General features: G+C 40.1%; 1 long non-coding RNA gene across 1 annotated transcript; it reads right to left on the reverse strand.

Moving 5' to 3' along the window:
* Positions 1-326: 326 nt before the first annotated feature.
* On the reverse strand, positions 327-5,558 carry LOC118685724 (uncharacterized). Its single transcript, XR_004980024.2, has 2 exons — positions 2,844-5,558; positions 327-1,350 (listed from the first exon to the last, which is right to left on the reverse strand). It is a non-coding gene; the product is annotated as an uncharacterized LOC118685724 (long non-coding RNA).
* Positions 5,559-17,364: the final 11,806 nt, after the last annotated feature.

Genomic DNA, 17,364 nt, shown 5'->3' on the forward strand with positions numbered 1-17,364 from the left:
GCCTAAGGAGTGGGGCAGCTGTTGTTTTCTGCTACCCACTGAATGTGGGAATAATCTATGTTTTCTGCCACCCACTGAATGTGGGGAAGCAGGAGGGTTTGAGTAGGAGTGGTGGGTACTGGTTAGCTGTACCTGGGCTGCCTCAGTGCACTTTAAACCTTGCCTTACCTCTTGTGCAGCTGGTACCAGACCCAGGATGCTGTGGGAAGCAGAACCTGCCTTTGCCCATCTTTCTGTTTCATCTGATGAAGCTAAAATGGTTGACAAAGCAACAGTGAGATCCAGCACTAATCAGAGAGAAATCAAAACACCTTTTAGCCAAGTCCTCGACATGTCAGTACTCATTTTATTTTCAGATAGGGTGTTAACACCATGTCATGCAACATCCATAACTGTTAATTAAGACAGTGAATATGTAATCACATCCAAATGACAACAGAAGTCCATATGATCAGCAGGTTATAGAACCAGGTTCTGGATTTCATAATTCCAGCAACCAAATTCCTTCTCTCTGTTTCATTCCTGGTACAGCAAATGTGTCACAGAGCATGAAGCAACAAGTTTTTGATGTATGTTCCATCACTGTCTAAACAATCATCTCATCATGTGCTAAGAACAGGTGCACTGCAAAAAGTAACAATCTTTTTTTGGTTTTGGTATTTACCTGGCCTAGATGGATGGGCAGGTGATATGATCAGTGAATTAATCATGCTGTTCTGAGAATGTTACTACTAATATAACATACTATAAGGTTACAGACAGTCTTACCTGACCTCCTGGATATGTTTAATTGTGACATTTTGTTAGTAAACCCAAAACCACCATTCTTGGATTTCTGCAAGTCCCACAAATATGAGTGGGAAATGTGAGCATAACTCTGTAGTAGGAATTGTCTACTTGGATTAATTTTTTTTATGTAATACTGCACATAATACTAAAATTTGATACTGAGAAGCTGTAGCTAATTTAACTATATTTAATAAAAGTAGATTTAATACTAAATTTCTGGTGTATATTTTCCATTATGACATGCTTGCTCTTTGGGAATAATGGTCTGGAGTCCTTATATACTGAATTTCTAGAGTAAGTGTGTTTTCATGAAAGACACAGAGAAAAGTACCTCCCAGTGTATCCTTATATTTTCTATCTTGGTACCAGTATTTTGGAAATGAAGAGGACAGATTATTGAATGGATTTGCTTATCTATTTTTCTAAGTGTGCCCATCTGAACACATATAGAAGAGCTGGTGTGGTTTTGGTACCCCTGAGAGGAGATAAAAAGATGGAGTCTTTGAAGATGTTGGTACCATCACGCAAGAGATCTGTCTAAAAATACTGCACAGATCATCCCTAGAAAAGAGAAGGAAGTCAGGTTATTTTCTCACTTGTGACCATTCTATGCTTTTTCCATGCCTGTGTTCCCTTGCTGCTAACAGGATTATTCACACAAGGAACACAATAGCACTTTAGCCTTAAGCAGTTGGCCTCCACACTGATACACAAGTGAGCATGTCAGATGGTGCTTGCTGTGATGCAGAGAACAAACTAACCAAGGACTGGACTGTTACAAGTCACAGATAACTGAAATTTATTTTAATCATTTCTGTCACAGGAAAGTATTTTCTAAATGCGTTATGTCAAAACATCCCAAGAAGTGACATGTAATCCAAGGCACATGTTTTATTCTTGGTTACATTTGCAAATTGAATCTCAGTACTTTCAAGGCATTTTGAATTTAAAGTAATATTGTTAAATGCCTGTGTTCTTGTGCTTAACTAAAGCAGTGACACAGGAATATTCAATAAAGGACTTCAGTATAATAATTCATTTATTCACTGAATACCTTGTCTTAACAACTGACAACTTTTACAGATCTGATCCCTCTCCAGAGATTTAGCAATTCTCCAACATGCAACAGCCAGAGATGAGGAGATGGTAAAAGAAATGTACAGTACTTTTCATATTCAAATAAATATCCACCATAAAAAACAGATGCTTTTCACCATCTACATCACAAGACCTTTCAGTGTTTGCTCTCAGCTTATCAACTCTTTATTTCTTTAAAAGCCTATGACACTCAATGTCTTTACAATGTCAAGTCCTGGTAAAACTTTTCAGGAAAACAAATCCCATGTGTTTATCTTTCTAAGCATACAATGGTGTTCCTCACACTGATTCAGCCTGACTGTCTCTGCTGCGCTAGGTTGTCTCAGCAATTTCCAGTATTTCATACTTCAAGGCAAAATCACTTGTTTGTAATTTTGTCAATTTCTAAGGCCAGTATTTCTACACTTGAAAAGTAGCTTGAATGTAAGGGGCAGTGCATCAGTTCCTCTGTGTTACTGTAACAATCCAGCAGGAAAATTCTTGATTCAACTGATGGACACAGAATGTGAAATAGCTGCTATTTCTTAAACATATACATCCTCTATAAATTTGTGCTCTGCCCATGACATTGTTCCACTAAAGACAGACGTACTGAGAAGAAAAATTTCCATGTGAATGGCAAGACATTTTGCAATCATTGTGTGAATGAAAAGGGGAAATTACAATCACCAGTTTTAGACTACTTTATTTATATCAAGAAGTAGATGTTTCTAGTGTTAATTAAACTCTGTTTAGATTATGAGAACAGTGAGATCTTGTCCAAGATAAATTCATGGTTCATTTTATGTCATTTGTACCAATAGTTTGGATTTAATAGACCAAAATGAAGATATGTATGGGAAAGGTATGTGAGAAAAAAGTGCATGCAAAGCAGTGATGTGAATAGTGTAAAAGAAAGAAAAGCCAAAGAAGGAAAAATAATGGTCTGGCTGGATGTTGCAGAAGTTTCTACTCACCTGTGATAGAAAGAGGTGCCAACAAAGCTGGTCCTTGTTGAGTTCTACGTTAATACAGGAATTCTACAAAATTTAATATCTTGATCAACAGTGGGCTTGCTCCTCCAAGAGTACAGATCTAAGCCTGGCCATCACTTACATGATGCACTTTGACACAAAGCATTTCTCATGTTGCTGCTTACTATGAAATTTTGTTTACAATGATAAGCATCACTTTAAAAGGTGATAAAGACACAATGAACAGGAGCCAAACTTTTCAATTGCTAACCCATTCTATAATGTACGTGAAGTATACTTAAAAAACAGGAATGCCAGTTATGTTTGCAAGTGGCTTCAGATTAACAAGGGCAGATATAATCCAAAGTACTGCTTAAAGGTCACTGAAAGGTTTAAAGGTTAAACCCTGCTCCTTTTTTTTTCACTTCAGACTCCAAGGGTTTCAAAAACAAAGGCCATTTCTACTCTCAGCTACACTAGTGTGAATTTAATATTCACAAGTGCTTGGTCTTAGTTGGATTGGTGTGGATTTACAGCAGAAAGACTTCCAGCTCTGGCCCTATACTGCTGCTTTGCTGCTTCGTTGAAAGAGCGGGCTTTGTTCAGCTGCCACTTTCACCTAAAAGAAAAATAGATATAGCTATATCTATATCATCTATATCTAACTTTCTCCATGAAAATTTGTCCATGGATTTTTCAGAGCAGAGAAGCTGCACAAAATACTCTGAATACACTGTAGGTGTTGAAAACACATATAATTGGGAAAGGCAAATTTTCATATTAAACAACCTTTTTTGATGTTCTTTATCTAGAAGCAAGAATAACACACTTCCATCAGCAGTTCTATGGCATTTTTGAATGTGGTGAAAACGTTGGATTATATTTTACTGTTTGTTAACAATAAAATCATCATTTCCTTAATTCTATAATAACTTAACAGGAGCTATACTGCTGAAAAGAAGAATGTCTTATCTCAAATGAGGTTTCCAACTAAGATAATCTGAGGAAATGTATAACAACTGTGATCCTAGGACAACTTGTTTTTCTACTATTAGAAGTAATAAAACCATACTATTTAGCAAAATCTTTAAAAATCTTCAGCCAATATACAAAAATATTTACATCTTTTCTTCCTGGAGAAATACTTCAAGTCTCTCCCTTTGTGTCCACACTTCCTCACATTCCCTGAGGACAGAAAATATTCCAGGGCCGGGAAGGTTCAGGGTCAGTCCTGAAACAAATTGCAAGCATGATACACTTGAGCTCAGCAGCACTGCCTTCACCTGTTCTCTGCCAGCCACATCACCCTCCAAAAGCCCATCCAAATATTCTCTCCTGGCTGGGTCTGTAAGCAGTCACTGCTGGAGAAAGTTGCTTCAAGAAAACGTGGAGGGTGTAGTGATAAATATATAGAAAGTTTACAAACCACATTCTACAAATTCCCTTTGGGTACCTTCCCACAATGTTACCCTGAGAGGTAGCTGGGTCAACAGCAGCAAGGAGCCTTGTAGGATCCCTTAAATCCCTCTTAGTCCTACAGGCTCTTTGCATTTTGCTGTTCTGCTCCTGTGCCCTCCAGATCATTCTTCCTCAGATCCTTCAATTTCATATCCCACTTCTGTGATGTCTCAAGTGTCCTCTCAGAATCTCCACTGCTCCCAAAGCTCCTGCTCCCGTTCATACCACATTGTCCTGTCACTTGCCCATGCCTGCACAACACCATTCCATGGGCAGCTCTCACCCCAAGGTCCCTGCTTGGTTTCTAAACCAGATAGCACTATGGATAGGCTTTTTATCAAGTAATATTTTTAAGCCTTTTTTTCTCTTTTGAAGCTCTCTGAAGGAACTAGATGAGATTTTGAGATTTAAGTCATCATCTCATGCAGAAGGAAAGATGAAATGTTGCATGAGAGACAAAAAAGAGAAATGGCAGCCTTTTTATAATACATCCAAAAATACAGTACAGTTTTGGGAATTGCAGCTGGTTTTATGACCCATCTGACAACTCATGGCTTGAAAATCTGCAAGATGTTTCCTTCCCTTGATCACATACCTGTAAAAGTACTTCCAGCAAGAAGTATTGCCAATGTGACCTTGTGGGGTTTTTTTTTTCCCTTTTCAGCCATTGCAAACAGACATACAAATAAATTCAATTGCTTGGATCTGGATAGAAAATAGATCCACAAGAATGACAATTTGGGCAATGTATACTCATTTCAAAAGTCAAGAAAATATTGACAGAAAACACTTCTGCATTTTCCTCTGGAATTACTGAGTATATTTGATTAAACATATAAACTTCACTTTGGTATTCAAGTTCACCAAGCATGTTTGGAATAACAATTATTCTATTAACATACTGACATGATCTAGTCAAACAAAATTAAACGTGTTTTGGGGTAATAAGATGTAAAGCCTTATTTAAGTATTGCTGCATTTTTAAAACAATGGAGAGACAGCGATATCTGCAGAATCAAAACAGTACTCCCACAAAAACTGTAAATTAAAATCATTAACCTCAGCCTTGACATAAGCATCTTTTTCCTCAGGGGCATGGACCAGCTGTCCTCAAAGAGAAATTTTAGTTTCAAAAAGCTCCTAGGAAAAATAAACAAAATACAATGGTCTACTATTCATAATATACAACAAGTTGTCTCTAATTCTGTTCCTAATCATTGTCAGGCCAGAAGAAAAAATAAAAATGTTTTAAAACTAAAAAATTTTTATAGTCTTAGAGATCTGGGAAGCATCTGAAAAAGTTTAAGTAAGGGATAACATTCTAACCGTAACATTGGCTTAACAACCTGTACAAGCTCAGGTGCACCATCTTATGCCACATTTTCCAAACTGTGAAATTCACATGGTATTTCTTACCTTGTTCAGAGCAGCTGACAGGCTTTAGTTAGAACAACACTTGATTTTCCATGTCCTCTTGCCTATTCTGTTGCAATAGGGTCTGCCTTTTAAGCATTTTACTGTGACATCTTTGTTATCTGTTACCTCAAAGTTTTTGATGGTGCCATATATACGCACATGGTGCTTTGTAAGCAAAGTTCAAAACTGCTGAACTTGTGCACCCAAGCGTTAACCTACATGCAAGAATAATCTAGTTAATGAAAAGATGACCAGGGAAAGCTGAGTCTGTCTGTAAGCTCAGGATGTGAGAGGTAGCATGGTCTGTGGCTGGCGCTAAGAGGACCCAAAACTGCCAGTGACCCATTGCGTGATTCCGAGGAAGCCATTTCACCTTTCTGTTGTGCTTTTCTTCCCAGCCTTCATCTCTCCAACCTGCCAGCCCTTCACAGCAAGATCTGTCTCTTATGATATATCTCACAGCAGGAGCTCAGCTGGGGCTTCCAAATTAGAGCTGATTGGGGATTTTGCAATGAAATGAATTTTCATTAGAAAGTGCAGCTCAGTTTCAGTGCAGTTCTGCAGTGCAGTTGTGGGGATGCTCACCCAATATATGAGGAAGCAAATTCAGATAATGACTCTGAAAAATGCTTTGTTATAGGAAGTAGATCACCTCCAGGAGGAACTGTGGAATGCACCTTGCCCAAGGACAACTATCAGGCTGTGGGTGAATTGACACAGTCCTCTGCAGTTAGAGAGACAGCAGCTCAGGAAATTGAACCCAAGCATGCATGGGGAGATCACGTGTTCTTTTGGTGGGAGCTGGGTTTGTTTGTTTGTTTGTTTGTTTGTTTGTACTAAAAACAAGCCTTCCAAAAGCACTTATGTTTGCTGCTAGAGAGCACTGGAGCATCAGTGGAATGCTGGGAAGTCTCATGGGTAGATTTACTTGGCCTAACTTGGTTCTGCTCCGAACCCTGCCTGCTGTTAACAATGAGATCAGATGTATTTTAACTTGTAAAATACTTACAGTCTAAAGGAAACAAACAACTTCAGAATAAATCATGATCAAATATCTGAGGAGCCTTAATGACAAAGAAAATTTATTTTTAAAATAATTCCAAAGAGAAATAGGAAGGCCTTCTGGTAATTAGGAAAAAAACCAAGCTGTCCCCAAAAAAGGAAAAAAAAACAAGCATGAGGAAGGAGACCACAGCAGGTAGGTGTGGTCAAAGGGAATAATCAGATCAGTAATTCAAAAGAAATAGTAAAAAAATCAGTAAAGAAAACGGGACATTAAAGTACTGAATTAGGGGGAAAGTGATATGGGGCTCAAGTAAGTTTTGATATGCTCTAACAAGAGAAGGGAGCTTGAAGGAGTAATATCACTACAGTTTTTAGGACATTTCCTTAATAGCTTCTGAATATTAATTCTGATGAAACACACTAAAGAGAGAAACACTTGAGAAAAATTGGTTTTTACAAAAAAAGTTCTGTTGTTACAAAGCTGGTCTCCACTATGCACCAGCATAAGCTGCTACCTGTGCAGAACATTGCAGCATTACCAAAATGGCAGTGCTGAAGGGAAGATGTCTTTTCTCCATTTTCTAGCCCCACTTCAACTCCTCTTACTGTCTGCTGACATAAAATACCCTGTGTGAGTAATCCAGAGAGCAGCTGAGCCATGTTCAATCCCCATGGTCACTTTGAGCTGAGTATGACTGCATTACCCATGTGGTATCTCCGAAGAATATGCAAAATGTCATTTGCTGAAATGGCAACTCTTAAACGTGTCTCCAGGGGGCATTTTGTACAAAAGTTAACAATATTGGGAGGACCATATCTCTTAGGCTACAGATTTGTACTGGGCCATGCACTGCTCTGTCTCCAGCTTCTGTGTCCAAAACACCAATTTTGTGTGCATTCCTGTGGAGCTGGGAAGAGGATTCAGGCTCCAGGGTAGCTGCAGTCAGGACACAGGCTGCTGCATGGTGCTGGCATTGCCACTGTGCTCACCTTCCAGGAGAATTAAGGTCTTAAACATAAACTCACTTTGAATTTCCATTCTCTAATTGTTCACTTTAGACTCAGACAGAACAAATCATCTTTCCAACTTGCAGAACAGTATTTCAGGAGAATATAGGGAGAAACAAGCCCAACTCTGGAGGTAAGCTCAATGACAATATTGCATCAAAAGTACAGATTACTAACAAAGTTCTTGATTAGGCCCCTTCATGATGACCTAGGTTACTTCCTCAGCAACAAACAAAAAAAAACTGTGTTCTTTTAAGTTATATCACTAAAAACACCAACGAAGTATGGAGTGTTTGGGGGGAAAAATGTTTGGCTGTGAACCTTCTGCTACATAAATGTAGATTAAAATGAGAAAAATTTGAGAAAAACAAGCACGGACCTGTGAGAGAGAGTTGAAAAAACATGTAGATGAATTCGGAGATGCTGTCCTGTGATGGGAAAATATCCAGGGTAATAAATGTTTACAGAAGAAAGTTCTGTGGATTTTCAGGCAGGGGAATAGCAGTGGTTACCTCCTGCTGAAATATCATAGCCGCAATGAAGTGGCAAAGACGACAACTGACATATCAGAGACACATAAATCTATCCTTACAGGACTGACAACTTGGTCTGATTGCTCTCCAAAGATAACTTTATAACTTGCTGAAGTGTGACTTAAGGATGCCCTGGAGCAGCACTAACCTGTGTACCTTTCTTGTGGGTAACTTTTTATAAGCTGTAGCTTTAGTTAATATCTTATGCAATTTTTCATTTGACCTACGGGTATCCCATGTGGGTGGGATTTTCAAAAACACTCAGGCCCAAATCCACATAGGGATTTACACAGAGATGATTGCACCCATAATATGTATTAGGGAGCAGAGCAGAAACTTGGCCCCAATTTAGCCTGTAATCTAGCAAGGATACAGGAGAGGGTCTGCCACTCCCTAAATGTTCACCAGGAAATCTACCTATGCTTGTAGGTGTGAAATTGCTCTGGACTGTGGTCATGCCTTAGCTCTGCTCCAACTAAAATTGAGTAAAACTGGGCATCAGGCAAGTGCTTTTGAAAAGGCCAGTATGAATATATTTTCTTTTCCTTACTGTAACTTCAGTGCTTTCTGAAACACCTTTTAGAAAGAAGTACTTGAATTTTATTGTCAGGTAGATCACTTCAGTAGGAAAAATGTGTGTGGTTTTTATTTCAGTGTTTTGTTTTTCAAGTGAACTATTGAACACACACACAAGAATAAAAAGGATGATAAAAAGGACAATAATACAATATCCAGTTTGGTCCCAGTGATGTTGGCTGTGCTTAATCTGAAGCTGTTGATAGTCTCGGCATGCAGCTTGAGATCTTTGAGTACATCCTCCCTTTTGATGCTGGCAAAGAGCAGGGGTGGTATCTTCATATATGTCAAACACTAGGAGAAATTTTGTCCTCCATGGGAAACAAGCCACAAGCAGCAGTGTGTCTTACGAATAAGCCCTTAGGGAAGCTGCTTTATTTCCTTTTTTCCACCATCTTTTCACAAAGCCAAACCATCCCCCGTGGCATTTGGACACACAGAAGACAGTTGCATTTGAAAGGCCATAAGCAGTCAAACTAAATAAATAGATGTGAAAAGCTGAATCCCTTGCAATGCCATGCTGAAAAAAGAAAAAAATATAGGTGCCAAACTGGCAACTTCTGCATGAAGGCTCCATGCTGGTCTGCTTCCTCTGACCCAGAGAGTTTTTGGTGAATGTCTCTGAAGAAGTGCAAAGAGCAGGTTGATGTGGCCTCATGCCTGTGGAGCAGGCAGAGGTGTTTCTGAAGGACAGTGCAGCCCCAGAACATTGCAAGCTAAACTCTCAGAGCCATGGTCAGACCCCAGTCAGTGGCAGAATTTACACTCCTCTGAGTGGGGAGAAAGTGCCTTTGAAGCAGTAGAAAACCCCAGGGCTCTTTAGAGCTGCTGGGATGCTTGACCATAGTGGTAGCAGAACTTACTCATCTGGCTTCCACAAGGGCAGGTAGCAAATGCAGTAAACTGAGCTCAGGGTAATCTGAGGGCTGCAGAGTGAACTGGAGAAAAGCCTTTGTTTGTCCTGTAGGACCAGTGCTAGGGAAAAGCCTGTAAATTTTAGAATTTCTAGATCCAAGCACAGAGCCTCTGCTGGCTTCCAGGAGCGTCAGCTGAAGATATTTAGCCAAAGGCTTAAAAGCATAATAGGGCTTCATTTCAAAAGCATTTAAAGTTTATTTTTCACCCCTTCAGGACAAGCAAAGCATGGTAATACTGTTGGCTGTTTTAGTAGTATGGTCTAAGAATATAATAAAAACTGCTGGAAAAGGCAATATTTTCTCTTAGACCAACTGTTTTAACTAGGGGGAATAAAGCTTTCAGACACAAATCCTCCTTTGTATACAAAACCTTACTCCAGATGTTGCTTTCAGTTATCCTACTAGAAGATGTTTCTTTCCCTTAAACTTTCCCTTGGAAACAAAGTGAGGTCTAAACTGTGTTCTAAAGCAAAGTACTGGATGATCTATGTCTACACAGTAAATTAGCACTGAAAATGTTAATTGGGAAAGCTGATGGATTCGTGACATTTCCTAAGACTGACATGATTTTAAAGTTAGTCAGATAAGAGATTTTTCCCCACTGAGCATATTTTGTAGGCATAGGGACTTAAAGTCACATCCTTGCAGGAGGTCATCATGGATTATGCGAACACTTAAGTCCTAAGGGTGAAATATGGACCCTCTGGAACTAGTATGGATATGAGGGCACAGGCCTTGTAGTAGCAGCATGTTAGTAGTAAGGTGGAAGTTGGTGTAGGGCATGGGAGAAGAAGAAGGTAGATTTTACTCTAGAGCACTTCCACCCTGGCTCCTTTTCAAAAGCCAAGTAAGTATTTTATGCTGCATGTCATATCAAGATTTAGAAGCTCTTGTCCTCACTGATAAAAAATACCAGTTAAATGCAAGTAATAGAAAAATCACATAAAAATAATTTCAGCTACTTCCTACTTTGTGGCATGGTCTAAAGAAGCGCTGTTGTCCCTCAATGCCAAAAATGCCCTCTTTGTCAGATAAATTACACCATTCACCATTTGCTGCAAAACAAATATTCTTGTTGGTTCTAGCATTTAGTTCCTTTTGTGCTTTCTAGCTCTTCGATGGGAGGAAATCTGGGCATGAAGCTTTATGATCATAGAACAGGGAAGGTTCTTTTTAAAGAAAGGTTTCTTTTTAAAGAAAAGGAAGGTCTCTTTTTAAAGAAAAGAACTAAGGAACTATGATGTTTCTTTTAAGTATTCATTGCAAAGGCAGGGAAAACTAGGGAAAAGTGATACCCAAGTATCATCTGCAGTCAGATTTGGGGTGAATGTTCTCAAAAGCTGTTCTATATTCTGGACTTGAGAATTTTGTCCAAAAAGTTGATCAAGAACTGCTGAAAAAGGAACAGAAAAGCTAAAGCAGAATAGTCTTCTAGATCCTTGAGTCCAGGGCAGGTACACTGTATTTCTGAGGTTGTTTTAAAATCTAAGTCAGCCTCTCTTGACCTATTTTGGTACCTAAACTAAAAGAGGATAGTAACACCAGGTGCTCTCATCTGTTTATTTCAGTTGGTGTTCATTTTAATCACAGGTGCCACCAGAGACTCTTTCTTAGAGCATTCCATTACTTTGGCCAGCCTGGAGGGTTTCCCTCAGCACTCCCAGATGCAGGAGCAGTATAAACATGTCCAGTGCTGCAGTGATAAGCAAATTCTTTGCAATAACCTGGATCTCAGCATGTGTGCATATTCATACATAGGCAGTAAGGCACATCCAGCATCAGCCTGCACAGAGCATATCAGCACAAGTGCAGAAAGCAAGTATAAATGAGCCTTGATCAAACAGTTTCTACTTCATTTATTCTTGCCCTGCTCTGACTGGTGTAACTTATAATTAGTCTCTGCCGGCAGTGCTGTGGTACCAAAGAATGGTGGATTAGGGAGAAACTCTAGAATTTCTCCATAACTTGACAAGTCATAACCTGAAAAGCTACACTTAGCCCATTAAAGATTTTTCACAGTGACATTTTAGTGCAGCTAGGGAAATATGCCACTGTGCCATTTATCATTTTCAGGCCATGGACAGTGGAAAGGAGGTTGCTATGAAGAACAAAATAAAATAGATTACACGTATAGAAGCGAGGTGAAGAATACTGATAAATATACACTACTGAATGTCAGCAAATGTCACTTGAGAAGCCATTTGCAGCTACCAGAACAGCCTGCAAACCAGCAAAAGTAGCAAAACCAGGCAAAACAAGTTGGGTGTACTCACTTCCACATGAATAAGCAATAAACCTCTCTGAAGTTACACCAGAAAGTTGTTAAACTTGATAGATGAATCTTTTCCAAATTGTTCTGTCGCATACTGTATGTGGCTACAAAGGACTCTGGATGGTTTAAGGTGAGAAAGAGAATGCATTGCTGAGAATGCAACAACTGAAGCATTTTTGTTCAAACATTTGTATTCTGCTTTGTTTTAAAGGGACAGTATGAACAAAGAAGTGATTCATTAGACCACTTTTTCTTCTATAGGGCTGCTCTTTTTTTTTGTCTGAACCTCACTGTCAGAACTATTGCATTACTACCATTTCTCCTTTAAATACATTTGCCATTCTAGCAACAGGACTTGGAGTTAAATCAGTTTGGGTTTGGTAGGCAGAAACATTGCAAATTAAAGCTTTTCTGCCAAAAAACTTCTCACAGTATCTATCTAGCATGTGTAAGTGAAAGACCTGCAAGCAGGTGGCAGGTCTTTGTGGCAGCATCTGAATTGTAGATCTATGGATCAGCTCCATTTTGGGTTATAAACATGCTGACCTAGAAAAAACCCTCCTTGCAAAAGTTACAATACTTCAGAGACAATATAAAGATTTCTTCAGGCTTATTTAAATCTGTGCTGTCTGCAGCCTCTTGAACCATTACTCTTCATTGATTATAAACTTAAAATCTTTGACTCAAAAAAAATCTCCTAGGAAAAAACAGGGGTTCTTAAAATTTCAGAAATTCTCTCTGCTTTTATTTTCCATGAGATTCTTCCTCCCAAATTCTAATTTATCTTAGCAAAATCAGAGACAGCCTGCATCATTTTGATTTCATGAGACTGTTATCCCCAGACATCACACTCATGCAAATTTCAGATCAGTTTTGTTTTCATTAGTGAAAAGCAGCAATGTGGATCACATAAATGGGGTCACACAGGAACTCCTTTATTCAAAATATTTCATACATGCTAAGATATGCTGTTTGTAGAACTATTTCAGTCAAACTTCTCACCATATGTTCATGTAAAAGCTATAAACAACCAGCCCTACGATGGCATCCTAAAGCCAAGGAGTTTAAATCCTTGAAGAGAACAAATTTCTTGTACTTACAAATCCTGTAGATGGAGTATGGGTGAACCTTCCTTTCTTGGGCAGGATGTTTATAAAGTGAATTTTCTTTGTACTAGTCTTCACTCTATTCTTGCGAAATCAAAATCAAAAGTGATCCTTATTAGTCAAACCAAACACTTTATTAAATTAAGTGTAAAGCCTGGTTTAGAAATTAACAATGAAAATTGGAAAACAAAGATTAAACAGATGGGTTGAACTTTCCTGAACCGCTCTCCACCCCTCTCCCCCCCGTTCTTTGAAAACTGAAGTAATCTTTGAGGCAAAACAGGCGTTTTGACAGCATCTGTCATACAGAAGTTCTGTAGATGTTTTGCTGCTTCTTTGGTCTTGTTTTGCACCTCTCTGTCAATTTGAACACACGCAACAGAGTCTCTAGGAGTGATGCTCACCCACAAGCTAAGAAGGCAAGGACCATGTGGGATGCAACAAAAGGGAAAAAATCTATCAGTTTGTTACTTCATCATTAATATCCCCAAAAACTTCTCTTTTTACACAAAAGTGTGCAGTTTGGTGGAAAGCACAAGTAAGCTTATTTATAATTTATAGTTGAAATTTAATATGTTACATAATAATATACCTAACTGGTTTTCAGAAATTCTGAGGGGTAGTACATTTTCACACACTTGTCTTCAAAAGAGACAAAAATACAATTTCCTAAAGGGTATTTGAAAAGTAGAAATGCTTGGCCTAGAGATTTTAAATAAAATCTTGAATAAATAGGCAGCACATGAATAAATATGCTGATTTTGTGACAAGCACTGGAAAGAAACTTCTGGTTAGCAGCCTGCTTAACCTCATGAATGGTTTAGTCCTTCCTTCCTCCATCCTAAGCATGAAAGCTGCTATCCACACCCCAGACTTGACCTAAACTACTGAATGTGATAGAGAAGTGCCTACTGATGCTGGATCAGGCCTGGCAGCCTCCAGGCTTGACCCTGTAGGCCTGAATGAGCCCAAAGCCAGCCTGTGCATCCCCTTGGCCAGGAGTCCTTCCAAAGCAGATGTTAAGGTACGTGCAAAATGTTTGAATTGCTTGATCAGACAGCCCTGGTCCTTTGAAAAAAGCAGAAATTTTGCCTGAATAAAACAATACAGGTTTTGCTCCGGTACAGATGGTAATAATGAAGAATCACAGTTTCTGTTATCAAGTTTTTTGATGCATTTGTCTGAGTAAAAGGAACATATAATTCTAAAGGGCAGGGGAAGAAGATTGTAAGTTTTTACCCTTTTTTATTTTAATGGCTAAACATTGTAATGCTAGCTAAACACAAATTCTTGTCTGTTAATAGGTTCCTCTAGTTTGTAATAAATAGGAATGCTAATGACTAAAATTTGGTATTTGGTATGCATTAGCTTTTGTAAGTCTTTTCTTTACAGGCTTCATTGACATTCAATATGGCAAGCTTCCTTTGAAACATATTTATAAAATAACTACAGTATAATTAAACCAACAAAGCCATCTTTTAAGTAAGCTTAATAGCTCAGTTTTTCACTCTGTAAATTTTTTATTTTAAGGAGGAAAAATAGTTATACTCAATTCTACTCTATATTTCATTTTGCATATAATATTTCCCTTCCGTTTTCAATCTGTGCATATCTAATTCTTGACAACTGTGATTATTAATAAATGTGCATGAAAAACATGCTTCAGAGATTCTTCCACAAGAATATTTTTTGTTAATGAGAACTAAAACATATCTTGACAAAGACAATATAGGTAATACATATGTGTATATATACATATTTCAATAGCTAATGGTGGTGTAGTTAATACAGAAAAATGGATTAATAGATGTGGCAGGTAATACTCGAAGTGGATGCTGTTTGATAAATGTAACTAAAAATATTTTAATTATATGAAAGCAATAGGTAAATAAAAGCAATTATATTCAATTTAGCTTTCAGCTTGTGAGCATTTTCTGTAAGCTTTAATAGAGGAGATAGCCTGTGCAGAAGGCTAATGGTATAGCCACTGCTAACATTGCTCATTACGGTTTCTAAGCAGTGCTAATTCTGAGGTATTTCTCTGGAAGACTACAGTGTTCTTCATAAGGGTACTTGGAGCCTGAAAAGTCTAATTCATAATAACATCTACCTCATTCAGAAGATTAAAGTTTACAGAGTCCTCAGCAGTCTGAAAATCTTTATACTATTTAGAACCACGATCATGTTTACTTAAGGACAAGGTAAAAAGTGATAACTCGCACTATAATAAGTAAAGTGGAACCTCGTAACAGTTTCTTAAACACTGTCCTCTACAGGCACAATAATATTGAGACCCCATTTACGGTATGATGAATAAAAACAGTTGACATCATTGTTATAACCTTTATTTAAAACTGTTACCAAGGTTACTAATTACCATCACTGTGTGCAACAGGTCCCTCTGAAGCAGTATCTTTACAGATGAACTGTAATGTGTAGGGCTATAATAAAAGGCATAAGGGATTATGCACAGGCAAAAATGCTGAAAATCGCACAAATACATCTACATTATTCGGTGCATCACTTTGCGAACCTCCGCTTTCGATGCTGAAATACACAATGCGACTTTTTGTTTAATTCGAGCATTTAGAGAGATGTTAACTGTGCCCTGAAGCGACTTCACAAATATCGGGGAGCAGAAGAGGTAGGGACTACAGTGACCAACAAAACCTGCTACTGCTGCTGCTGCTGGAAAATGTTCTCACCTCTTCTTCACTCTTCGGGGGGCACCTGGTACACGGGGAAGCCTGCCTGCGTTGTGTTGAGCAGGACTGCAGGGAGAGAACACGGAGGAGGCGGGGGCAGCCCCGGGCCCGCACCGCCTCCGGCGGGGGGAACTCGCCCGGGGTGCCGGGCTGGCTTCAGGGAAAGCGGGGCGGCAGGTGACATCCCGCTCGGCCCCCGGCCACCATCCCGCCAAGCCACACCACCCCGCCCGCAACTTAGTGACACAAATCCGGGCTCTTAAAGTCTTTGCGACTGATCGTACTCGCTCATTTATAAATAATGATCTCCATATAGATGCATAACAACAACATACCAGAAGTGTTTGGGGAGAAATCCGATTAAAGTCTATAGCTTTTTTCCCCTCTCTCCCGGAGCAAAAGTCTTGCCACAGGTCAGCTGCCGCGGCCGGCCCAAACTGCGGGGTTAAAGGGAAGAAAAGGCTCCAGGCGGGAGGGGGCTGCCCCGGCCCGGACGGAGGGAGGAGGGAAGGAGGGAAGGAGGCTCGGCCGGGCATTTTGGGGGGAGGGAGCCGCCGGCTTGGCTCGAGCGTGAACTCTGCTCCCGGGACCGATTCCCCCCGGCGCCAGCATCCCCGGGCGGGGGCGTGGGGCCGCCCCACTCCGCCCGGCCCGGCCCGGCCTGGGGTGGCGGTGACGCAGGACTGTGCTTTGCTTTCCTCTTTCGGGCGATTTAGGGGAACTAGAAAAACAAACATCGGGCCGTTTCATGAAACGGTGGAGAAAACTCCGAAGGGAATGAGAGCGGGGCACATCCTTTTAGAGGAAGGACAAGGGTTCTCTGAGGAGGGAAAACAAAAGATGACAGTGGTGGCTGTAACCCCACCATGAACCAGGGACCTTCTGGCCATGCTCGGAGAGCTAACCTCCCCGGACTTCCCATTACCTCTCCATGACACTTCACTAATGCTCACACAATGGCCAACTGAGCAGTTTAAGTAAAGATATTTTAACCTGAACTAAACATTGTCTCTAGACAATAGGATGCAAAGCAACATCTGGTACCACGCATAAACAATGCTGTGCAATAGCATATGCTCGACGTCTGGAAGTTTATGTCAACGCTAAGCAGTCGAGGCATCGCTGCTTGGCATGAAATCTTAATAAATGGCTGTTTGCTGTGCTTCCGAGATGAGCATCTAGGATCCTTCCTCTCAGGGCGTCCTCTTCAGGCGGAGATTGCCCGGCAAAGACATCTTCGGACCCCATCCGCGCCTCTTCCCTCCCGCCCTAGAAGTAGAGCAGCAGTGAGAAATGCCGCGGGGAGAGCCCGTGGATCGGCCTGGGGACAGCCCCGGGTTCGCCTTTCCCCGCTGTGGCTCCGGCTCGGCCGCCGGCGCCGGTGGAAGCGGCGGAGGCTGAATGGCCAACTTCAGGGAAGCGCTTCTTTAAAGAGGAGGCTCTAGGCTAATGAAACAACGGGAGGTGACTATTGCAAACAGCTGTTCCTCATACATATTTCATTATACAATCAGATAATGCGTCTTAC

The sequence above is a fragment of the Molothrus ater genome, chromosome 3 (assembly GCF_012460135.2).
Source record: "Molothrus ater isolate BHLD 08-10-18 breed brown headed cowbird chromosome 3, BPBGC_Mater_1.1, whole genome shotgun sequence".
In the NCBI taxonomy this organism is placed as follows: Eukaryota; Metazoa; Chordata; class Aves; order Passeriformes; family Icteridae; genus Molothrus; species Molothrus ater.